This window comes from Arachis stenosperma, chromosome 10 (genome assembly GCF_014773155.1).
Source record: "Arachis stenosperma cultivar V10309 chromosome 10, arast.V10309.gnm1.PFL2, whole genome shotgun sequence".
NCBI classification, from domain to species: Eukaryota; Viridiplantae; Streptophyta; class Magnoliopsida; order Fabales; family Fabaceae; genus Arachis; species Arachis stenosperma.
This window is the reverse complement of record NC_080386.1, coordinates 68,669,293-68,696,273: the sequence shown is the minus strand read 5'-3', so window position 1 is coordinate 68,696,273 and position 26,981 is coordinate 68,669,293. Positions and strand designations below refer to the sequence as shown.

Sequence of the window (26,981 nt, the reverse complement as noted above, 5' to 3'; positions counted from 1 at the left end):
ATTCGAACCCCCCTCTCTCTGAGTTCGAATTTTCCTCTTCTCCTTCCTATTCTTCTTCTTTTCTACTCACATAAAGGAACCTCTATATCTGGACAAAGAGAATCCCTATTATTATTTTATGTTCCCTTCTTTTTCATATGAGCAGGGGCAAGGACAAGAACATTCTTATTGAAGCAGATCCTGAACCTGAAAGGACTCTGAAGAGGAAGTCAAGAGAAACTAAAATTCAACAATTCAGAGAAAACTTTACAGAAATTTTCGAAAAAGAAGAGGAGATGGCAGCCGAAAATAATAACAATGCAAGGAGGATGCTTGGTGATTATACTACACCTAAGGCCAGAGAAACCTCAAAAGAAAAAAAAAAGAAAAAAAAGAGAGAAAAGGGAAGACAAAAAGCTTCCACCTCCAAGTCATGGGAGATGGAGAGATTCATCTCAAGGGTCCATAGCTCATAGAAGAGCATTTGACTGCACATCAAGAGAACATGAGGAATTCCCTCATCAAGAAATCCCTAAGATACCTCAGGGGATACATTTTCCTCCACATAATTATTAGGAGCACCAAAATCACTAGGGAGGAGCAACAAAGACAAGGAAGAGACATAGAAGAGCTCAAGGACATCAATGGTCCTTCAAGAAGGCGCCACCTTCACTAAGGTGGACTCATTCCTTGTTCTTAATTTTTTTTTCTGCTTTTCGTTTTTTTTATATGTTATATGTTTATCTATGTTTGTGTCTTTATTACATGATCATTAGTATTTAGTAATTATGTCTTAAGGATATGAATAATTCCATGAATCCTTCACCTCTCTTAAATGAAAAATGTTTCTAATTCAAACGAACAAGAAGTACATGAGTTTCGAAATTATCCTTGAATTTAGTTTAATTATATTGATGTGGTGACAATACTTTTTGTTTTCTGAATGAATGCTTGAACAGTGCATATTTTTGATCTTGTTATGTATGAATATTAAAATTGTTGGCTCTTGAAAGAATAATGAACAAAGAGAAATGTTATTGACAATCTGAAAAATCATGAGATTGATTCTTGAAGCAAGAAAAAGTAGTGAAAAAGCAAAAGCTTGATAAAAGAAAAAAAACAAAGAAGAGTGGCAAAAAAAAATAGAAAGGAAAAGAGAAGCAAGCAAAAAAAGCCAATAGACCTTAAAACCAAAAGGCAAGGGTAAAAAGGATCCAAGGCTTTGAGCATCAATGGATAGGAGGGCCCAAGGAAATAAAATCCAGGCCTAAGCGGCTAATTCAAGCTGTCCCTAACCATGTGCTTGTGGCATGCAGATCCAAGTGAAAAGCTTGAGACTGAGTGGTTAAAGTCGTGATCCAAAGCAAAAAGAGTGTGCTTAAGAACTCTGGACACCTCTAACTGGGGACTTTAGCAAAGCTGAGTCATAATCTGAAAAGGTTCACCCAGTCATGTGTCTGTGACATTTATATATCTAGTGGTAATACTAGAAAACAAAGTGCTTAGGGCCACGGCCAAGACTTATAAAAGTAGCTGTGTTCAAGAATCAACAAAATTAACTAGGAGAATCAATAACACTATCTGAAATTCTAAGTTCCTATAGAAGCTAATCATTCTAAACTTCAAAGGATAAAGTGAGATGCCAAAACTATTCAGAAGTAAAATGCTACAAGTCCTGCTCATCTAATTAGAACTAATATTCATTGATATTTTGAAATTTATAATATGTTCTCTTCTTTTTATCCTATTTGATTTTCAGTTGCTTGGGGACAAGCAACAATTTAAGTTTGGTGTTGTGATGAGCGGATAATTTATACACTTTTTGGCATTGTTTTTAGGTAGTTTTTAGTATGATCTAGTTACTTTTAGGGATGTTTTCATTAGTTTTTATGCTAAATTCACATTTCTGGACTTTACTATGAGTTTGTGTGTTTTTCTGTAATTTCAGGTATTTTCTGGCTGAAATTGAGGGACCTGAGCAAAACTCTGATAGAAGGCTGACAAAGGACTGTTGATGCTATTGGAATCTGACCTCCCTGCACTCGAAATGGATTTTCTGGAGCTACAGAACTTCTAGCAATATATAATAGTCCATACTTTATTTGAGATTTGACGACGTAAACTGGCATTCAACGCCAGTTCCATGCTGCATTTTGGAGTCAAACGCCAGAAACACGTCACGAACCAGAGTTGAACGCCAAAAAGACGTTACAACTTAGCGTTCAACTCCAAAAGAAGCCTTAGCTCATGTAAAGATCAAGCTCAGCCCAAACACACACCAAGTGGGCCCCGGAAGTGGATTTATGCATGAATTACTTACTTCTGTAAACCCTAGTAGCTAGTCTAGTATAAATAGGATAGTTTACTATTGTATTAGATATCTTTTATCAGTTTATGCGATCTTAGACATTGGGGGCTGGCCATTCGGCCATGCCTGGACCTTCATCACTTATGTTATTTCAACGGTGGAGTTTCTACACACCATAGATTAAGGGTGTGGAGCTCTGCTGTACCTCAAGTTTTAATGCAATTACTACTATTTTCTATTCAATTCGATTTATTCCTGTTCTAAGATACCATTCGTACTTCAACCTGATGGATGTGATGATCCGTGACACTCATCATCATCTATCCTTATGAACGCGTGCCTGACAACCACTTCCGTTCTATAAGCGAGAGCTAGGATACGTATCTCTTGGATTCCTGATACACGACGCATGGTTGCCCCTCGCCTGACAACCGAGCCTTCCATTCCGTGAGATCAGAGTCTTTGTGGTATAAGCTAGAATTGATGGCGGCATTCATGAGAATTCGGAAAGTCTAAACCTTGTCTGTGGTATTCCGAGTAGAATTCTGGGATTGAATGACTGTGACGAGCTTCAAACTCGCGATTGTTGGGCGTGATGACAAACGCAAAAGAATCAATGGATTCTATTCCAACATGATCGAGAACCGACAGATGATTAGCCGTGCCGTGACAGAGCATTTGGGCCTTTTTCACTGAGAGGATGAGATGCAGCCATTGACAACGGTGATGCCCTACATACAGCTTGCCATAGAAAGGAGTGACAAAGATTGGATAAAAGCACTAGGAAAGCAGAGATTCGGAAGGAACACAGCACCTCCATACACTTATCTGAAATCCCCACCATTGAATTACATGAGTAACTCTATCCTATTTTATTTATTTTCGTTTACTATAATTTCTTAATATAGTTGAATCCGCCTGACTGGGATTTACAAGATGACCATAGCTTGCTTCATACCAACAATCTCTGTGGGATCGACCTTTACTCACGTAAGGTATTACTTGGACGACCCAGTGCACTTGCTGGTTAGTTGTGCGGAGTTGTGACTAAGTGTGATTCATATTTGAGAGTGCTACCAAGTTTTTTGGTGCCATTGTTGATGATCACAATTTCGTGCACCAATGAGGTTTATACCTGACCCCAGGTCACACAGAGCCTTCTTAAAGGTCATGGTGCCTATGGTTCAAGGTATTAAGAACCTTCTGGGATCCGGTTTCTTCTGAGGTAATTTCTGCTGAACCAAGGCATTCAATTCCTTGTTGAGTAATGGAGGTTCATCCTCCCAAGTCTCATTACCAAATAACTTGGCATTCAGCTTCGTGATTGCTCCTAGATACCGAGTGACAAACCCCATTTGTAGGGTTTATCTTGTATTGATTTTAGGGGATTTTATCACCTTTCACCCACATTTATTCAATGAAATAGCATGGTTTTGTATATTCTCCTTTAATTGTGCTTAAGAGTGAAAACATGCTTTTTAGGACTTAAAATAGCTAAATCTAATTCTCCTTGATTCCATTAGATGCCTTGATATGTTTGCTAAGTGATTTCAAATTTAGAAGGCAAAGATTGGATCAAGGGAATGAAGAAAGAAAGCATGAAAAGTTGGAGAACTCATGAAGAAATGAAAGAACCGGAAAGCTGTCAAGCCGACGTCTTCGCACTTAAACGACCATAACTTGAGCTACAGAGGTCCAAATGATGCGGTTCCAGTTGGGTTAGAAAGCTAACATCCGGGGCTTCGCAACGATATAAGATTTGCCATAGTTGCTACACGTATGGTGGCGCGCACGCGCAAAGTACGCGCACGCGCCGTTGCTGCCATATGGTCCACTTAAAGTAAAACGTGGCCAGCGATTTTAGAAGCCTTGTGGGCCCAATCCAACTCATTTCTGATGCTATTTAAGCCAAGAATTGAAGAGGGATGAGGAATCTAATTACCATTAGTTTAGTTTAGTTTAGAAGTAGTTTCTAGAGAGAGAAGCTCTCACTTCTCTCTAGGATTAGGATTAGGATTAGTTCTTAGATCTAGGTTTTAATCTTTGCTTTCTTCTACTTCTACATCTCAATTCCTTGTAGTTACATTCATTCTTCTTCCATTCTTTTATTGCAATTTCCTTTATGTTGTTCTTACATTTTGTTGTAGATCTAGTATTGTTCCTTCCATTTTCTTTCAATTCAATAAGAGGTAATTCATAATAATTGTTCTTCTTTGCTTTTCTATTGTTGATCTCTTGCCTTTGTAGTTAGATCTCTCTTTAATTCTTGCAATTTATGTTGTTTACTTTTATTGCCTTTTATGTGTTTGTTGAAATGCCTCTTCTAGATATAGTATAGATTTTGTTCCTCTTGGCCTAGGTAGAGTAATTAGTGACACTTGAGTTATCTAATTCCTTTGTTGATTGGTAATTGGAGAGATTGCTAATTGGTTTGGAGTGCACTAAATCTAGTCTTTCCTTGGGAGTTGGCTAGGACTTGTGGCTCAAGTCAATTCATCCACTTGACTTTCCTTTATTTAGTAAGGGTTAACTAAGTGGTAGCAATGAACAATTCTCATCACAATTGAGAAGGATAACTAGGATAGGACTTCTAATTTTCATACCTTGCCAAGAGCCTTTTATAGTTGTTAGTTTATTTTCATTGCCATTTACTTTCATGCTTCTTATCAAAACCCCAAAAATAACTCAAACCAATAACAAGACACTCTATTGTAATTCCTAGGGAGAACGACCCGAGGTTCCAATACTTCGGTTTATAAATTTAGGGGGTTTGTTTTAGTGACAAACAACTTTTTGTATGAAAGGATTAGTGATTGGTTTAGAAACTATACTTGCAACGAGAATTCATTTGTGAATTCTAAACCGTCAAAAATCCAATCGTCAAAATGGCGCCGTTGCCGGGGAGTTGCAATGGTGTTATGTTATTGGTTATTGTATATATGTGAATATTGTGAATAGCTTGATTTTTGCTTTATTTGCTAGTTGTAGAGTTGTTTCTCTTGTTTTCTATTAGCTTTTGATTCTTATTTTCTCTTGCTATCATGAATTCTCACTTTGGCTATGAGTGTGATTACAACTATGTTGTAGGTGATGAGAACTTTGATGAGAATGTGTATCAAGAATGGGATAATCAAAGGTGGGAGGAGCCATATGCTTATGATCAATCCTCGTGGCAACAACCTCCACCAATGCACTATGAAGAAGAGCCATTCTATGATGCATACCAATCCAATGGCTATGGTGAATCTCCTTGTGACTTTCAAGAACCACCACCATATGCCTATGAGTCATATCCTCAACATGAGCCTCAACCACACTCTCAAGCCTATTTTCACCAAACACCTCCATATGACCATGATTCATATCCACTACACCAACCACCTTTTGAACCATATGAGCCATACATGGAACCACAATTCCAAGATTACTACTCCCAAGAACCACCTCAATACACACCACCACCTTACCAAGAAGAACCACCTTCCTATAATGAACCCTTCCTCCAAGACAATGAACCCTCTTATCCACTCCAATCTTCAATGGATGAAATCCTTAGCCTTATACTTCAAGGGCAAGGAGAAATGCAAAGGGAGACACTAGAATTTATGGCTACTTTGACCAAGGTAGTAAGCAATTTAGTCTCCCAATATTTGAGTACTCAAGGCACTCCCATGGTTACATGTGGAGAATCAATTGAAAAGCATAGCATGAAGGAGAGATTGGAAACTCCGGTGGAGAATGAGGAATGCTACTTTGTGTTAGAACAATTGGAGGAACCTATGGTCATTAAAGAAGAGGAAGAAGTGGTTGAAGACTTAGGAGATGCGGAACCCCCTTGGGAACTTAGAATTGAAGAAAACCCTTCCAAGAAGATTGAATTTGATGTTGAGGAGGAAAGTGCACAATCTCCAAAACAATTTTTGAATGAAGACTTGGAAGGAATGAAGCAAGAATTGAGTTCCCTTGGTAATGAAGATCATGCATCCAATTTTCTTGGTGGAAAATCCTTTAAATTTGAAGAACCTTCTCCCAATGAATTTGAAAGTGATGTGGAGGTAGATTTCTCTCAACCTCCCATTTATGACTTGAGTGATGGAGAAGAGTTAGAGGAGGTTGATGAACAAAGGATTGGGAATGAAGAAGTTTATGAAGAGGTGGAGATTGACAAAGAAGCAAACAAGGGAGTAGAGCTTGCAAGCACATTGGAGATACCTCTCCCCAAGCCACCACCATCCACTCTCTCATTCAAGTGGGTAAATTCCTTATGCTCAAGCTTTATTATTCCCCTTGAATATGGTTTGCTTGAGACGGATGGTCAACTAAGACATATTTGTGGCTTTAAGAGTAAAAAGGAAATGGTTAGTGGTTTGAAATACCATTCTAGGTTCATTATGGTTGCATGCTCAAAGATTAATTGTAAAGGTTGGTGTATAACTAGAATACATGGGCCTAGAAGGATGTTTGGTCACTTTGTTGAGAATTCACCTTGCTCACCACCCACATGGATTAATGATAATAAACTTGGAGATGGGTGTGAAGACAAAATATGGGATCCGGGAACACATGAGGATCAACATTGGGAGCCCATGGTTTGTGAAGAACGCCATCAAAGCTTGGAGATATTAATCTTGCATGATGGAGCTTATTGGAAGTCCAAGCATTGGTGGAAGTTCCAAGATGAGTACAAGCACAAGCCACCTTGAGAGAAGCTCCCCATAAGTCCAACTTAAGGACTTAAAATAAAAGTGCTAGGTGGGAGACACCCCACCATGGTAACTTCTTTTCATTTTCTCTTTTTGTACATATTGGTAGAATTAGTTTAAATCCTTGTTTTGATTGATTTGATGAGTTTAATTGGTATTTTAGTATGTTAAATAAGGTTTTATGGTATTTTGGTAGTTGTTTGGGGGTTGGAATGCTTGGATTGGTGCAAAAACATAGCAAAAATTTTTGAAAAACAGAGCACCATCCACGCGTGCGCGCACCTAACGCGTACGCGCACCTGAGCATTTTTCGACCACCCACGCGGACGCGCACTGTACGCGTACGCGTGGATGCAAAATTTCACCTCCAGCCAAAAACCCGAGAGTTAGGCCTGCACTGTGCGAACATTGGGCCTCAGGCACAAGTCTATGCACGCGTGCGCGAACTTGGCGCGTACGCGCACATGATCTTAAAAATTCGCAATGCACGCGCACGCGCACTGTGCGCGCGCGCGTCGATTGCACAATCTGCACCCCGGTATTTTTACCCGAGAGTTGTGCCAGACTTGGGCCGACATTATGCCTCCGGCCTAACTCGACGCACGCGTGCGCGCACCTGGCGCGTACGCGTCCTTCAACCAATATACCCATCGACGCATAAACGTGCATGACGCGCACGCGTCGGTAAAAAAAAAAAAAAAAAAAAAAAAAAAAAAAAAAGAGTTTTTTTTTCTCCCCTTCCATTTTCTTTTGCTTATCACATTCGCATACTTCTACTCTTCCCATTTTCATTTAGTTTTTGTAGCATGTTTTCGTTTTTTTTAAGTCATTTCAATAATGGTGTTGGATTCTTACACTCAATTGTTGAGACTTTCTTGCATTATTTTGGTGCTTCTTGACTTGTTTGATATTGTTGGGTGATGAAACTTTTAAATCAATGCTTCATCTTGTATGACTCTTATGTCTTTGTGCATTGATATGACCTCATATTGTCTTTCATGACCCACTTCTTCTTATGTGAACTTGATGCTCATCATGCTCTTCATGCTTTGACCTTACTCTTGCATCAAGTATCATTGATATGCCATTTTCTCTTATTGTTTCCTCCTCTACATGTTGTAGCTACCATGTAGTAGAGAACCATACCTTTATTTGGCATTAACCCCCGCCTATGTTCTAATTGCCTTGATATCTTTGTTATAGGCTTAATTTTCTTTCTTTCTTTCCTTTTGGGTTGGCCACCAATACGGAAGAAAAAGGAAAGTTTCTAAATGGGGCAACAAACAAGTCATCCGCACAACCTTTTGAAGTAGCTCATCAATTGTAGCAACCCATCCACCTTGCTCTTCTTTGAGTGCACCGAGGACGGTGCAAACTTTTAAGTGTGGGGAGGTCGTCCGACCGTTCGGCGATCTTGGGTGACAAATTTCTAACCGCAACACTTTTGCATTTCATTCTAGGATTTTATGGTTTTTACTTGCATTTTCTTGTTTTTGCATACATATACACAATAAGCTTAGTCAAAATAATGAAATTTTTCAAGATTTCTATCTATAGGGCACCAATTGATTTGAGTGAAAACTTTTCATAGAACTTGCTTGAATTATATATATCTTGTGGATCATGTTTTTTTGAGCTAAGAACACAAGCAAGTGAGATTTGAGCCTAATGGTGTGGTTACATCTTATAACCACTTATTTTTCCTTCTTGTGTGCATTATTCTCTTTCTATGATTGTAATCTTTGATTTGTTTGATTCTTTATGTCCATTATTTTGTGTATACATGCATTTATATGATTGAGGCCATCATTTCATTAGCTCACTTATCCAAATAGCCAACCCTTTTATATTCCTTTGTTAGCCAATTTGAGCCTACGCTTAACCCACTTGTTCTTAATTTTAGCACATTACAAGCCTTAAAGCGAAAAACAATAAATGTCCTTATTTGGATCTTTGATTAGCTTAGGCTAGAGTGTGTGAGTATCATTCAAGTGTGGGAACCTTGGGACATTGGGTGAATAAAAGGGTAATTTTGTATTGTTATTGAAAACATTGGGAATTGGGTACATACTCATGTATTGATCAAATGTAAAACCTTATGCATTGAGATTCTTGTATATATAAAAAATGAGAAAAACAAAAGCAAAAGAAAAAGGAAAACAATATGGAAAAGGAAAAAGAAAAAAATAGAAAAAGAAAGAAAAAGAAGAAAAAGAAAGAAATAAAAAGGGGACAAAATGCCCCAAAGTAAGGCGAAGCTCAATAAAGTCAATGCATAAGTGTTGTGAAACGAAAAGAAAATGCACGAGTATGTGAAAAAGTGAGAAAAATGGGTAGTTAGAGTAGAACTTAATTGTATAGGATGTCATAGGTTAGGTGGGAAGTCTAAGCTTATCAAAGATTCAAATTGCAAGCTCACTTGACCATATATGCATCCTACCTTGACCCTAGCCCCATTACAACCAAAGAAAAGACCTCATGATACTTGTATGCATGCATGAAATATATGTCGATTGTTAGAAGAAGAACAAATCTTGGAAAGCATGATTAGGGGAGAATTGAGAGACTCAACCCTAAACACTTGAGCGAATAGAGTGCAAACACTATCGGTGAGGGTTTGATGCTCAATTACATGTTTCCAACTATGATCATCTCTTCTCATGCAAGTTTGTAAAAATATTTAATAACTCAATTCAATTGTGGATTAGACTTGCTAGTCCTTAGCCCTAGTGCATATATGCTTCTTGGGGATTGATTTATTTTGACCAAGCAATTGCATTCATGTAGATAGTTGCATATAGATAGAATGCATTTAGTTAGTTTTCATTGAATAAATGTTGATCCCTTTTGCTTTCTCTTGGTTTAAGCATGAGGACATGCTTGGTTTAAGTGTGGGGAGGTTGACAAACCCCATTTGTAGGGTTTATCTTGTATTGATTTTAGGGGATTTTATCACCTTTCACCCACATTTATTCAATGAAATAGCATGGTTTTGTATATTCTCCTTTAATTGTGCTTAAGAGTGAAAACATGCTTTTTAGGACTTAAAATAGCTAAATCTAATTCTCCTTGATTCCATTAGATGCCTTGATATGTTTGCTAAGTGATTTCAAATTTAGAAGGCAAAGATTGGATCAAGGGAATGAAGAAAGAAAGCATGAAAAGTTGGAGAACTCATGAAGAAATGAAAGAACCGGAAAGCTGTCAAGCCGACGTCTTCGCACTTAAACGACCATAACTTGAGCTACAGAGGTCCAAATGATGCGGTTCCAGTTGGGTTAGAAAGCTAACATCCGGGGCTTCGCAACGATATAAGATTTGCCATAGTTGCTACACGTATGGTGGCGCGCACGCGCAAAGTACGCGCACGCGCCGTTGCTGCCATATGGTCCACTTAAAGTAAAACGTGGCCAGCGATTTTAGAAGCCTTGTGGGCCCAATCCAACTCATTTCTGATGCTATTTAAGCCAAGGATTGAAGAGGGATGAGGAATCTAATTACCATTAGTTTAGTTTAGTTTAGAAGTAGTTTCTAGAGAGAGAAGCTCTCACTTCTCTCTAGGATTAGGATTAGGATTAGTTCTTAGATCTAGGTTTTAATCTTTGCTTTCTTCTACTTCTACATCTCAATTCCTTGTAGTTACATTCATTCTTCTTCCATTCTTTTATTGCAATTTCCTTTATGTTGTTCTTACATTTTGTTGTAGATCTAGTATTGTTCCTTCCATTTTCTTTCAATTCAATAAGAGGTAATTCATAATAATTGTTCTTCTTTGCTTTTCTATTGTTGATCTCTTGCCTTTGTAGTTAGATCTCTCTTTAATTCTTGCAATTTATGTTGTTTACTTTTATTGCCTTTTATGTGTTTGTTGAAATGCCTCTTCTAGATATAGTATAGATTTTGTTCCTCTTGGCCTAGGTAGAGTAATTAGTGACACTTGAGTTATCTAATTCCTTTGTTGATTGGTAATTGGAGAGATTGCTAATTGGTTTGGAGTGCACTAAATCTAGTCTTTCCTTGGGAGTTGGCTAGGACTTGTGGCTCAAGTCAATTCATCCACTTGACTTTCCTTTATTTAGTAAGGGTTAACTAAGTGGTAGCAATGAACAATTCTCATCACAATTGAGAAGGATAACTAGGATAGGACTTCTAATTTTCATACCTTGCCAAGAGCCTTTTATAGTTGTTAGTTTATTTTCATTGCCATTTACTTTCATGCTTCTTATCAAAACCCCAAAAATAACTCAAACCAATAACAAGACACTCTATTGTAATTCCTAGGGAGAACGACCCGAGGTTCCAATACTTCGGTTTATAAATTTAGGGGGTTTGTTTTAGTGACAAACAACTTTTTGTATGAAAGGATTAGTGATTGGTTTAGAAACTATACTTGCAACGAGAATTCATTTGTGAATTCTAAACCGTCAAAAATCCAATCGTCACCGAGCAACTTGCTTTTCAACAATATCTTCATCCTCTTCAGAGGAAGAATACTCATCAGAGCTCATGAATGGCAACAGTAAGTTCAGTGAAATCTCTATGGTTTCTGTATGAGCCTCATATTCCTTTGGTTCCTCATTAGGGAACTCCTTAGTGGTCAGTGGATGTCCATCGAGGTCTTCCTTAGAAATCACTGGCTCTTCCTCTTCTATAGGTTCGGCCACTTAGGATATATTGATGGCCTTGCACTCTCTCTTTGGATTCTCTTCTGTATTGCTTGGGAGAGTACTATGAGGGATTTCAGTAACTCTTTTACTCAGCTGACCCACTTGTGCCTCCAAATTTCTGTTGGTGAACCTTGTTTCAATCATGAAACAGAGAGTGGTCTTAGATAGATCAGAGACTATGGTTGCTAAGTCAGAGAGGCTCTTCTTAGAATTCTCTGTTTGTTGCTGAGAAGATGATGGAAAAGGCTTGCTATTGCCAAACCTATTTCTCCCACCATTATTATTATTGAAGCCTTGTTGAGGCTTCTATTGATCCTTCCATGAGAAATTTGGATGATTTCTTCATGAAGGATTATAGGTGTTACCATAGGATTCTCCTATGTAATTCACCTCTTCTATTGCAGGATTTTCAGGGTCATAAGCTTCTCCTTCAAAGGAGGCTTATTTAGTACTACCAGATGCAGCTTACAATCCAGTCAGATTCTGAGAAATCATATTGACTTTCTGAGTCAATATTTTGGTCTGAGCTAATATGGCATTCACAATATCAATCTCAATAACTCTTTTCTTCTGAGTCATCCCATTATTCACATAATTTCTTTCAGAAATGTACATGAACTGGTTATTTGCAATGATCTTAATGATTTCCTGGGCTTCTGCAGGGGTTTTCTTCAGATGAAGAGATCTACCAACAGAGTGATCCAATGACATCTTGGACAATTCAGACAGACCATCATAGAATATACCTAAGATGCACCATTCTGAAAGCATATCAGAAGGACACCTTCTGATCAATTGCTTGTATCTTTCCCAAGCTTCAAAGAGGGATTCACCGTCCTTCTATTTGAAGGTTTGGACTTCCACTCTAAGCTTTCTCATCTTTTGAGGTGGAAAAAATTTGGCCAAGAAAGCATTGACTAACTTTTCCCAAGAGTTCAGGCTTTCTCTAGGTTGTGAGTCCAACCATATCCAAGCTCTGTCTCTTACAGCAAAAGGGAAAAGCATAAGTCTGTAGACCTCGGGATCAACCCCATTGGTCTTAACAGTGTCACAGATTTGCAAGAATTCAACTAAGAACTGATGAGGATCTTCAAAGGGAATTCCATGAAACTTGCAATTCTATTGCATTAGAGAAACTAATTGAGGCTTAAGCTCAAAGTTGTTTGCCCCAATTGCAGGTATTGAGATGCTTCTTCCATAGAAGTTGGAAGTTGGTGCAGTAAAGTCACCAAGCATCTACCTTGCATCTCCACCATTGTTCTCAGGTTCGGCTGCCATGTCTGCCTCTTTTTCAAAATTTGCTGTAAGATCCTCTCTAGAGTGTTGTGATTTAGCTTCTCTTAGCTTCCTCTTCAGAGTCCTTTCAAGTTCAGGATCTGCTTCAACAAGAATATCTTTATCCCTGTTCCTGCTCATATGAAAAAGAAGAGAACAAAGAGAGTAGTGAAATCCTCTATGTCACAGTATAGAGATTCTTTTATGTGTTAGAGGAAAAGAAGAATAGAAGAATGAGGTAGAGAGAGAATAAGAAGAATTCGAACACAGAGAGAGGGAGAGGGTTCGAATTATTAGATGAGTAGAAGAGAAATGTTAGTAAATAAATAAAACAAAAAGAAAAAGATGAGAGAGAGTATTTGAATTTTAAGAAGAGGGAAAAGAAAAATATTTATATTTTTATTTAATTAATTAAGTTAGTTTCAAAAATTTGAAAAAAATACAAGAGAATTAAAAACTAAAACAATTAGTTAATTAAAAAGATTTTTGTAAAAGTGGTTAATGATTTTCAAAAACTAGAAGTGAAAAAGTAGTTAGGTGGTTTTGAAAAAGATAAGAAATAGTAAACTTTTTAAAATTAAAACAAACAAGTCAAGTAGTTACTTGAAAAAGATTTGAAAATAAATTTTGAAAAGATAAGAAGTTAGAAAAAGATTTTGAAATTAAAATTTTAAAAAGATATGATTGAAATTTATTTTGAAAAAAAAATTAAAAATATTTGATTTTTAAAATTAAAGTTGATGACTTGACTAACAAGAAACTAAAAGATGTGATTCTAGAATTTAAAGATTAAACCATTCTTAACAAGAAAGTAACAAACTTAAAATTTTTGAATCAAAACATTAATTGTTAGCAAGATTTTTTGAAAATATGAAATAAAATTAAGGAAAAGATTTTGAAAAATTTTAAGAATGAAATTCAAAAATCATAAAAAAATTAAAAAGAATTGATTTTGAAAAAGATTTGAAAAGATAAAGTTTTTAAATTGAAATTTTGACTTGACTAATGAGAAACAACTAAATTTTAAAAATTTTTGACCAAGTCAACTCAAAATTTCGAAAATTATGAGAAGAATAAGGAAAAGATATTTTTTTACTTTTGAATTTTTAATGAGGAGAGAGAAAAATAACAAAATGAAACAAAACATAAAAATTTAAGATCAAAACAAATAATGCATGCTAGAACACCTTGAATATCAAGATGAACACCAAGAACACTTTGAAGATCATGATGAACATCAAGAACATATTTTTGAAAATTTTTAAGAAAAGAAAGACATGCAAGACACCAAACTTAAGAACTTTTGTACTAGGGACACTAACAATTCGAAAATGCATCAGAAAAACAAAAAAAGACACAAAACAAGAAAAATTAAAGATCAAACAAGGAAAATCATCAAGAAAAACTTGAAGATCAATGAGGAACACAATGCATGAATTTTCGAAAATCTAAGAAAAATAAAAAACATGCAGCTGACACCAAACTTAAAATTTGACACAAGACTCAAACAAGAAACACAAAAATTTTTTTATGATTTTATTAAATTTTTTTCGTATTATTTTATTTTATTATTATTATTTTTTAAAACTTTTTGAAAAGAAAATAAAGGTTGAAAGAAGAAAGAAGGTTACCTAATCTAAGCAATAAGATGAACCGTCAGTTGTCCAAACTCGAGCAATTCCCGGTAACAGAGCTAAAAACTTGGTGCACGGAATTGTGATCACACTTTTCACAACTCCGGTACAACTAACCAGCAAGGGCACTGTATCGTCCAAGTAATAAAACCTTACGCGAGTAAGGGTCGATCCCACGGAAATTACCGGCTTGAAGCAAGCTATGGTCATCCTGTAGATCTTAGTCATGCGGATTCAATTGGTTATGAGTTTTGATAATTGAAAGATAAATAAAACGTAAATTAAAATAAAGATACTTATGGTGGGAATTTCAGATAAGCGTTTGGAGATGCTTTGTTGCTTCTGAACCTCTGCTTTCCTATTGTCTTCATCCAATCATGCGTTCTCCCTTCCATGGCAAGCTGTATGTTGGTGGATCACCGTTGTCAATGGCTACCATCCGTCCTCTTAGTGAAAATGGTCCAGGTACGGTTTTTGTACGGCTAATCAACTATCGGATCTCTCATCTCGGATGAAAAATACCATGCACAGCTACCACACGGCTAATCATCTGTCGGTTCTCACTTGTGTCATAATAGGATCTCTCTATCCTTTTGCACACTATCACAGCACCTAACATTCATGAGTTTGAAGCTCATCACAGTCATCCCGTCCTAGATCCTACTCGATTTACCAAAGACAACGTTTAGACTTTCCGGATCTCGGAAATGCTACCAATTAGTTCTAGACTCTACCACGAAGGTTCTAATCTTACAGATTCGAATGCTCTGTTGAAATGAGAGGCAAGTCAAATCCGTTGATCAGAGACCCAAGAGAATATACTCCGGCTGTCATCCATTGACTACGTTGAACATCATGTAGACCGCTTGTGGTTGTCAGGCACGCAGATCTTGGCTTAGCGAGTAACGAAGATAGTGGGTGATTGTCACGGGTCACCCCTTCATTCTGACTTAATTAAATTAAGTACGAGAGTATATCTTGGAGAAGAAGTAAGGGTGAATTGAAAGAGAAACAATAGTACTTTCTAATTCATGAAGAACAGCAGAGCTCCGCACCTTAATCTTTGAGGTGTTGAAACCCCACCGTTGAAAAATACATAAGAGAAAAAGGTCTAGGCATGGCCGAATGGCTAGCCTACCAAATGTGAAAAATGGCATAAGATGATTCAAATGAAATAGTAAAAAGTGTTATTCATACTAAACTAGTTAGTAAGGATTATAGAAAATAAGTAACTAAGTGCAGCTAGTGCAGAAATTCACTTCCGGGGCTCACTTGGTGTGTGCTTGGGCTGAGCATTGAGCTTTACATGTGCATAGGCCTTTTCTGGAGTTAAATGCCAGCTTAGATGCCAGTTTGGGCGTTTAACTCTAGTTCTGGTGCCAGTTCCGGCGTTTTACGCCAGAAAAGGGTCTCTAGCTGGCGTTTAACACCGGCTTAGGCCATCAAAACTCGAACAAAGTATGAGCTATTATATATTTCTGCAAAGCCCAAGATGTTAGCTTTCCAGCCCAATTGAGAATGCGTCAATTGGACTTCTATAGCTCCAGAAAAACTTGTTTGAGTTTAGGGAGGTCAGAATCCGACAGCATCTGCAGTCCTTTCTCAGCCTCTGAATCAGATTTTTGCTCAGGTCCCTCAGTTTCATCCAGAAAATACCTGAAATTACAGAAAAACACACAAACTCATAGTAAAGTCCAGAATTGTTATTTTTGCATAAAAACTAATAAAAATATAATAAAAAGTAACTAAAATATACTAAAAACTACCTAAAAAATGCCAAAAAGCGTATAAATTATCCACTCATCAACATTCAATTTTAGGGACTAAATTAAGTCACTTAAGGCAAAGTGAGGGACTAATTTGGTGCATCTACAACGATGACATAATGGATGACACGTGGACGAATACTGTTGCAACACGTGTCACAAACGGACACGTGGCCAAATAACATTGTGACACGAGGCACAACTATCCACATCAGCATGCCATGTGTCACTGGTCATCACATCATCATATCATCACACATGGCCAAATCATAGAGTGACACGTGTCACTTATCGTCCATGTCATCATGCCATGTCATCACGTCGTTAAGGGAAAATGGGTTATGGACTAATATGGTGCACCTTTCTCAATCTCAGGGATGTAATTGTTGCAATTGGAATCTCAGAGACGATTTTAGTACACGACGTCAATCTCAAGAACCATTTTGAGGTTTAACTCCCTTATTGTACATAGCTGCTTAGCAAGCGCATGTAAAAAAAAAAACTTAGAAAGTGTTGTTTTTTATGATTGATTTTTTTCATGTATGTACTAAAGCATAACTAACTCATCAATAACAATAGCCAAAGCTTTAAAACTCTCAACGAAAATGAGACAATGACTTTTGTGATGAATTAATTTATATTGGGTTTAGTATACATTAGAGCTCTTGAAAGAGTAATATTGTTGTTTTTTATTGTAAGATTTTATAATTAGTTACATTGTTTCATAGAAAATAAATTGTTGGATATTTTTGAAAAAATGTCTGCATCAATAATAAGTTCCTAGAGTTTGGAATGTTAAAACAATGAATAAAAGAATTAATTAGCTATTAGTTGCATACACTTTTTTTCTTTTTATGTTTATGAATAACTTGAAGATATTGAATAATAATTTAGACAAATTATTAAAGTAATAGAATAACAATAATGATAAACAATCTAACGTTTTAAATAATATATGTTCTTTTGGCTGAATTTCACATAATAAAAAATTTTATTTATTAAGAAGAAGTATATAAAATTGATTATACATATATTAAATTTTATTGTATTTTTTTAAAGAAAAATCAATTGGGTGTTTATTATGTGAATACAAATTAGAATAATTTGGTAAAAGTTATTCTATAAAATAGATAGAAAAATAAGCCAAGTAAATTGTGCACTTAAATAATGATGAGTTAATGAGCACTTAAAAACCTAAAGTATGCGTGTAATGCTCTTTTTCTTAAGGTAGGGAATTATAATTTAAATGAACTTTGAAGGGATTTCTTTGTTTAGTTTAAAATTGTTCTTACTTTTTTTTATAGAATTAATCCTATTTTGTTAATAGAAGTATTTGGATATTAGGAGTTTGAAAAAAGTTGCTTCTTTGTGCAAATGTCTTTAGTTGCTATTTTGCTATTTTTTATTGCCGTTCTTCCTATGCTATGGATTTCTATAGTATTTTATTTATGCATTTTGTTTTTATCAATACATTTGTCTTTTTATTTTTTTCTTTAAACTTGCATAAACTTAATTTAATTTTTACATTAACTATAAATACAGAGCAAAATTCAAAAATAACTAATTAGGCAGAAGACAAAAACTACTCTTTGCTGTGATGTACGTTGTAAGGTTGTAGGAAGAAGTGAAAAACCCAATGTCCAGATACGCAATAAACAAACCACTGCGGCTGCAACACTTTCCTTCATTCAAACTTTAATTTCGTGGTAATGGCTACTACCTCTGTTGATAAGTTTGTTTTTAATTGATTTTTTGCTATTTTTTTCTTTATGTCTTCTATTTCCATTAAAAATCATGAGAGAAAAGCGCAAGTATGAATTTACTGTTTTCTTAAATTTACATATAATCTTTCATGCAATTCCTGTTTCTCCTGTAAGTTTGTGTCACAAAAAGTATATATTAAAAGCAAATTAGACCTTTGTTGTTTTTATTCTTTTCTCACCTAATTTTTATCAAGTCTACAGAGACTTGATACATCCAGTTCCAGTTTTATAATAGTGATAATGATTGTGGTGACCAAAAGCACATATCGTAATATTCACATCTAAAGCTCATACATTTTATATACCCTATTATAATGTAGATCAACCAAGTTAGAATTGTAACAGAGGTCATTGAGGTGGTGAAGTAGGTAAAAAAAGTACATTGGAGAGTGGTAACTTCTCATAGATGTGGGAAAACTATAGACTCTTTCATTGTTGCCGATGGAAATGAGAAAATCAGATAGGTAGTATGATCTGCTCCAAAATAATTCTTTTGTCTTCATATGTTAATATGTTATGACTTCTTTCAAGTGAATTTTATTGTGAAAAAATGCTACTTTATTTGCAAATTGGTTTCTTGAATGAAGGAAAATGTTACAGCTGTAGTGGTTTGTTCATTGCTTATCTGGGCATTGGACAAAAGCATTTTTGTTTTTATGAATTTTTTTAGACTTCATATTTGATGGATTGGTAGTAGTTTGAGTAAGGTGTATGCGATTCTCTTAGATCTATCTTTGCACTATAAGGTATGTTGTGAATTTCAGCAATCGATACAATTGAATCCTCTATTTTGGGATTAGGGAAGGAATTTGAGTGCAGCTTGCTCATGATGGCTTGAGAGTCCCCATAAACTTATAAGGTAATAATGCTTTTGGATCTGAGTCTCCATTTTAATCATATAGATCAATACATATCGAACTAGGATATGAGATATTCACTATGATCAGTGCATTGCATTTGTCTTTGATATATCACCATTTTTTTGTATATATGTGCTTGCCAAAATGATTTCATTCCTAGGTTTATTATTGCCTTTTAATTTTCTAAAACTTCTCGCTATAATTCTGGAAGTAAATGACATCCAGGTTGTGTCTGTTGAAGAAGATAGAATAGGAGTGGGTAAAAAATGTAAAGAAATCTTTAGATTGGATAATCAAAAGTCACTTTGGAATCACTTCCAACCTTTAAAAGCAAATACATACATAAGGTAAAATGTACAAGCAGGCGTTTCATTTCCTTCACTGGTCCTACATTTTAGTGTTCCTAAAAGATATCTATCAAGTAATTTTTGATAAAATTTGTTTTGCCTCCTGAAACAAGAAAATCTGTATTTGAACAATAGTTACTATTAGGATTTTGAAAAAAATTTGGTGCAACTTCCCTACTGAATGTGCCACAAGCTCCAATGATTTAAAGAAACACTATGATTTTCCTAAAAAAAAATAGTGACTTTTCCACTAAGAAAAAGCTAATTTGTTTAGGGTTGACTTTGATCACACTTTAATTAACACCCTGTTCTGTATCTTTTTCCAATTTTTTTTTTGGTTAGATTTCTACCTTATGCCAAATTATTGTCAAGGTGCTTGCTTATAGTGTTGATGATCATTGTTCATTCTATTTTTCTACTTCTTTTATATTTTGATGTGTATATTTGAATAAAAAATATAAAATCAAGATTATTTTCAAGGTGAGAATGGACCTCAAGAATGTGATATATCTCCATTATACCGTAAAGAGATCAGTTCATTGTCCAAAGTTATGTATAGATAGTCCTTTTGGTTCTGCTTCTCAAGACCATGTTGTGGAGTATGGCATTGTGGAACTGACTACTGACTGACTTTGGTGTTGGAGCCACAAATTCCATTAGCATCCATAAATATGTAACTACTACACATTGATCATATTGGGAATTTTATATATATAGTCTGCTTTTTATTTTCTTGATCCTAGAGTGTATAATTCTAAAATTCATTTTGAATACCATCTTTTCCATTAAGTAAACACCCAAATTTTGATATTTGTAATAAAGTAGTTTTAGATGATGCAATAACTTAACAAAGGATTCACTCGAAGCATATATTTGATAACAAGAGAGCAAAAATGCTTTGATTGGTTTAGAGACATGATGAATGAATTTTACAACTTCAAATATGAATCAGGTATGGCTTAACTTGACAGTACAACCTTATTATTGTTTTATTCTTGCATAAGTAATACCATTGAGATAAGTAATATCATGTTAAACAATTGATACAAGGATATCGTCGATTGTGTCATGATGTGATATACCCAAGTTTTTTAATTTCTAACTATTTTTTAAGATGTTATCACTCTTTAGGTTGCATTAGATTTTTTATTTTGACCAGTAAAATAGTAACTTTTATGATCAATCATTTTAAGTTTTTTATATGTATACTTTTGCCTATAATTAGAGTCATTAAAAGGAGTTGAAACTCATAAAACAATTAGTTAACTCGCAAAAAAAGGCGAGTTGAACTAGCAAAATATGTATATATATGTGACGATTAATGTCTTTTTTGTTTGACAGTGAGGGATGCATTTGTGTAGTGAAAATCGAGGACGAGATTGGGTGCTTAAACTTGTTTTTTAAAATAAAATTTGGCAACGCTATGTAAAATATTTACTTTAGTTTAGAGATTCTTGGATTGTTCAAAACCTGTGGAGTTTCTATTGCATCTTTTTGTTTGCACTAACAACGCTGTTAATTGTAATGTTTGTCTGGTTCATTATCTATTTCTAGTGTTGTATCTTCACATTCACCTTTACTTTTACCTTCTAAGACAATGACAAAATCTTATGTGACACACCTTAGTAGCCAAAAGATTCAGAACACAAAAAAAATACCCCTTTCAGTTACACATATAAGAGGAGAGGGAGTCAAAATAACTAAATTGAATTATGAGAGCACCTTGATTGTTACAAAAGAGAGATATAAACAGAAAGTAAGTAGCATGAGTGGGTTAGCCTTATTTTGGGAATAATAGTAAGAGAGTTTAAGTTCAAACTTGAAACAATGTTTCAAAGAATGAGTGGATAGGCTCACTCAAGAATACACCGAGTTAAAAATTGAAAAGTTCAAAACATCTCCTGAATTTAGTGATAGCCAGTAGTCAATACCAAATCTTTCCAAGTGAAACCAAGGGTTAAAGGTTTTGGTGGGGAATTAGTGTTCTTTTCTTTCTTCCTTTTTAAATAAATGGGAGGCATGAGGATCTTTTTTAAACATTTAAACAGAATAATACTAGAATGAAAACGAAAATTTTGGTAAAAAGTGAAATTTATTTTTTGACTAAAAAAATTTCCAAAAAATATATATCATGTGCAATGCATATTTTTTAGGGTGAATTCTATCTACCCCTTTAAAATAATATGTAAGTTATCTTTCATGATGTATCACATTTTAATTTATCATTATTTTAACCATAGTTGGATTATTTTATAATTTATTATTTGAGATAGATAATGATATAATTTCTTAAAATGTCAAAATTCCACTGTTGTTAATGGAAGCACATTTCCACTCCTCCATTCTTTCTTCATCATGTAGCTTCGATCCTTTCAAGCATCACCGTCGCGGTCTTGACAAGAAGTGCCAACGTCGTTGCGATCTACTGCCCCTTAACGACGTCATCAAATTTCTGTGGGCGTAACTTCGCTGTCCTTCCCAGTATAGCCAGCGCCAACCTCATCACTATCTCCTGTTCTTTCACTCGATCCCTCCTTTTGCCGTGGATCACTCCTTACCAACATAATTCATGGTTAGTTTTCTTATTAAATATTTTCATTAAAAAAACATATCTTTATTTAATTACATGATGGAACATATATTCATATGTAAAATATAATATAATAAAATAAATCTATTCAGAGTATTTAAAAGTATAATTAAAATCATGAACTTACAAATATAATAATAAAATTTATACTCTAAACAAGTAAACATATTTTTTATCATACATAAATTATTTAAAAAATGAATATGTTATGGATCTGGCCCACGGATCTTACACCCGGAATGGTCCCCGAACCCGGTTACCCGGGTCCGACCCGCTTCGCCCCTCTAGAAGGCCTGGAACCGACCCACTAAATCCCCTAACCAACTTTCGAATTCAAATGTCTCTCTTATCTTAGCCAAACAAGTTAAGATAAGATAGCCACCATCATCTATAAATAGAGGACCCAGGTCCCTCCAGGTATTCATTCATTCCTCACACTTTATACCTCTCAGATCCATTCTGACTTGAGCGTCGGAGTTTCTTTGCAGGTACCACCCTTCATTGCTCCAGTCAAATAATCTGGCATCCGCCTTGACCCACAAGATCCCAATCCATCTCTTAACCCGTACCCTCATTTGCTTAGAAGGTATACTTGCCAATTATGAATGCCACTTGCCTAGAAATTGCTTGACTTGCTCTTTGTTATGGATGCTTGAGATCACTCTTCTCATGCCATTGCATGCTGTACTTCCTCTTGCATCCCATGTCAAGTGTATCACCCGTGCTTCTATGATCACTTTGTTTTACCACTTCTTTTAAGTACTATCTTTCACTTGCATGTTTTTGTTAAGATGATTCTTTGGGTTTAATGATTTCCTCTTTCCCTCCCTTTTTCAGGATAGCCACCAAGAAAGGCAAAGAGAAAGCTCCAACAAAACCTGCCACAAAAAGGGCACCCCAAGGGTCAACCTCTAAGGCGCACCTTATAATAGGAGCCAAACCCCTATCTAGGAAGGTGAAGGCACCCACTCCTATTAATGAGAAGGAAAAGAGCAAAATGGCAAAAGATTCTTCAAGATTCCCCAACCGCTACTGTGAACTTATGTTCTCCTTCATAACTGAGAGGAACTATCATCCTGAGCATTTACTCGCTTCACCGGACAAGGTTGCTCCTTGCATTCTACCCCGCATTGAAAAGCGAGGATGGGAGTTTCTTTTGAGAAAACCAAGGGAGATCAACCTCTATTGGGAGGAAGAATTCTACACTAATTACCATCTTCCCTCTCTTCAGTCGGTATACATACGCTGGAAGCAAGTCTCAGTTTCAGAAGAGGCTATTCAGCAAGTGCTTAATGTCCTACCGGTACCAAGCTACATGGATGGCTACCAAGAAGTCTTATGTCAGTGAGGACAGTTCGGTTGACGCTCTCTATCTCACTGTAGAAGCTAGAGCTTGGGCCCAGATTCTATCTCATTATGTGCTGCCTAGCACCCACAAGTCGTCCTTCACGGCGGATCTCGCCTTGCTTGTTTGGTGTGTTCTTACGGAGAGACCGGTGAATATTCCGCTTCTTGTTAAGCAAGCGATGGGTCAAATCCACGACCGGGGCAATTTGCCATTTCCAGCATTAGTAACTGATTTTGTTGCTGCTGCGGGTGTTCCTTGGGAACCCACAGATATGAAGATTATAGTTACGACTAAAGGTGACGTGGTCCCAAGCAGGAAATACTTGCATCTTCCCATGAACAACTCAAGCCTTGACATGGCCCCGCCACTTAGTTTCCCTTCTACTTCATCATCACCACCACTGCTAAGATCCATACATCAAAGGATAGAAGATCTGCATCGGAAGATTGATAGATATGAGCGGCACAACCACCGCCGATACACTCATATCAAAAAGCTTCTGCATTGTGTTACCCCTAGCATGGAAGAACCCGAAATATCCACATCCACCTCAAACCCAATTGATGGGAGCCCTGATGAAGGGAATAGTGACGGTTCCGGTCCCGACCGTCCTTTGCGCATTGCTTGTAGCATGGAGGACCGTGCTAAACTTTAAGTGTGGGGAGGTCGTTCGACCGATCTCCATGGGTAACAATCTCTTCCTTTCAATACCCATGGATTTATCTCTTGCTTAGTAGTTAGTGCATTGCATGTTGGTGCACAAAATTATGATCATCAACAATGACACCAAAAACTTGGTACCGCTCTCAAACAGGAATTACACTTTGTCACAACATCGCACAACTAACCAGCAAGTGCACTGGGTCGTCCAAGTAATACCTTACGTGAATAAGGGTCGATCCCACGGAGATTGTTGGTATGAAGCAATCTATGGTCATCTTGCAAATCTCAGTTAAGCGGATTCAAATGGTTATAGTAGTTTTCGAAATTAATAATAAATAAAGCATAAAATAAATATAGAAATACTTATGTAAATCATTGGCGGGAATTTCAGATAAGTGTATGGAGATGCTTTGTCCCTGTTGAATCTCTGCAACATACAGCTTTCTTACTTTCAATCCTTCATACTCCTTTCCATGGCAAGCTGTATGTAGGGCATCACCGTTGTCAATAGCTACATCCTATTCTCTCAGTGAAAATGGTCTAAATGCTCTTGTCACAGCATGGCTAATCATCTGTCGGTTCTCGATCATGTCAGAATAGAATCCATTGATTCTTTTGTGTTTGTCATCACGCCCAACAATCGCGAGTTTGAAGCTCGTCACAGTCATTCAATCTTTGAATCCTACTCAGAATACCACAGACAAGGTTTAGACCTTTCGGATTCTCAGGAATGGCCGCAAATAATTCTAGCTTATACCACGAAGATTCTGATCAAGGAATCCAAGAGATATGCGCTCGTTCTAAGGTAGAACGGAAATGGTTGTCAATCACGCGTTCATAAGGATGGATGATGATGAGTGTCACGGATTATCACATCCATCAGGTTGAAGTGCAACGGATATCTTGGAACAAGAATAAGCTAAATTGAATAGAAAATAGTAGTAATTGCATTAAAACTCGAGGTACAGTAGAGCTCCACACCCTTAATCTATGGTGTGTAGAAACTCCACTGTTGAAAATACATAAGTGATGAAGGTCCAGGCATGGCCGAATGGCCAGCCCCCAAATGTGATCAAAGATGCAAAATCTCCGATGTCTAATACAATAGTAAAATGTCCTATTTATACTAGACTAACTACTAGGGTTTACAGAAAAAAGTCTAAGTACAGAAATCCACTTCCGGGGCCCACTTTGGTGTGTGCTTGGGCTGAGCTTGAGCTTTACATGTGCAGAGGCTTCTCTTGGAGTTAAACGCCAAGTTGTAACGTGTTTTTGGAGTTTAACTCTGGTTTATGACGTGTTTCTGGCGTTTTACTCCAGAATGCAGCATGGAACTAGCGTTGAACGCCAGTTTGCATCGTCTAAGCTCGAACAAAGTATGCACTATTATATATTTCTAGAAAGCTCTGGACGTCTATTTTCCAATGCCGTTAAGAGCCCGCCATTTGGTCAGAATCCAACAGCATCAGCAGTCCTTTGTCAGCCTCCTTATCAGAGTTTTGCTCAGGTCCCTCAATTTCAGCCAGAAAATACCTGAAATCACAGAAGAACACACAAACTCATAGTAAAGTCCAGAAACGTGAATTTTGCATAAAAACTAAGAAAAACATTCCTAAAAGTAGCTAGATCCTACTAAAAACTACCTAAAAATAATGCCAAAAAGCGTATAAATTATCCGCTCATCACAACACCAAACTTAAATTGTTGCTTGTCCCCAAGCAACTAAAAATCAAATAGGATAAAAAGAAGAGAATATACTATAAATCTCAAAATATCAATGAATATTAGTTCTAATTAGATGAGCGGGACTTGTAGCTTTTTGTTCTGAACAGTTTTAGCATCTCACTTTTTTCTTTGAAGTTTAGAATGATTGGCATCTGTAGGAACTCATAATTTTGGATAGTGTTATTAATTCTCCTAGTTAAGTATGTTGATTCTTGAACACAGCTACTTTTATGAGTCTTGGTCGTGGCCCTAAGCACTTTGTTTTCCAGTATTACCACCGGATACATAAATGCCACAGACACATGACTAGGTGAACCTTTTCAGATTGTGACTCAGCTTTGCTAAAGTCCCCAGCTAGAGGTGTCCAGAGCTCTTAAGCACACTCTTTTTGCTTTGGATCACGACTTTAACCACTCAGTCTCAAGCTTTTCACTTGGACCTGCATGCCACAAGCACATGGTTAGGGACAACTTGATTTAGCCACTTAGGCTTGGATTTATTTCCTTGGGCCTTCCTATCCATTGATGCTCAAAGCCTTGGATCCTTTTTACCGTTGCCTTTTGGTTTTAAGGGCTATTGGCTTTTTCTGCTTGCTTTTTCTTTTTTTTTTCTTTTATATATGTTTTTTCGCCACTTTTTTTTTCGCAAGATTTGTTCTTCACTGCTTTTTCTTGCTTCAAGAATCAATTTTATGATTTTTCAGATCATCAATAACATTTCTCTTGTTCATCATTCTTTCAAGAGCCAACAATTTTAACATTCATAAACAACAAGATCAAAAATATGCACTGTTCAAGCATTCATTCAGAAAACAAAAAGTATTGTTACCACATCAATATAATTAAACTAATTTCAAGGATAAATTCGAAACTCATGTACTTCTTATTCTTTTGAATTAGAAAACATTTTTCATTTAAGAGAGGTGAAGGATTCATGGAATTATTCATGGCCTTAAGACATAGTTACTAGACACTAATGATCATGTAGTAAAGACACAAACATAGATAAACATGATGCTTAAAAATCGAAAAACAGAGAAATAAGAACAAGGAATGAGTCCACCTTAGTGATGGTGACGCCTTCTCCTTGAAGGACCAATGATATCCTTGAGCTCTTCTATGTCTCTTCCTTGCCTTTGTTGTTCCTCCCTCATTGCTCTTTGATTTTCTCTAATCTCATGGAAAATGATGGAGTGCTCTTGATGTTCCACCCTTAGTTGGTCCATGTTATAACTCAAGTCTTCTAGAGAAGTGTTGAGTTGTTCCCAATAGTTGTTTGGAGGAAAATGCTTCCCTTGAGGCATCTCAGGAATTTCTTGATGATGAGCTTCCTCATGTGTCTCTTGAGATTCAT

General features: G+C 36.3%; 1 non-coding gene across 1 annotated transcript; it reads left to right on the top strand.

Annotated features, from left to right (window-relative positions):
- Window positions 1-12,422: 12,422 nt before the first annotated feature.
- Window positions 12,423-12,530, top strand: LOC130958638 (small nucleolar RNA R71). Its single transcript, XR_009077750.1, has one exon. It is a non-coding gene; the product is annotated as a small nucleolar RNA R71 (small nucleolar RNA).
- Window positions 12,531-26,981: the final 14,451 nt, after the last annotated feature.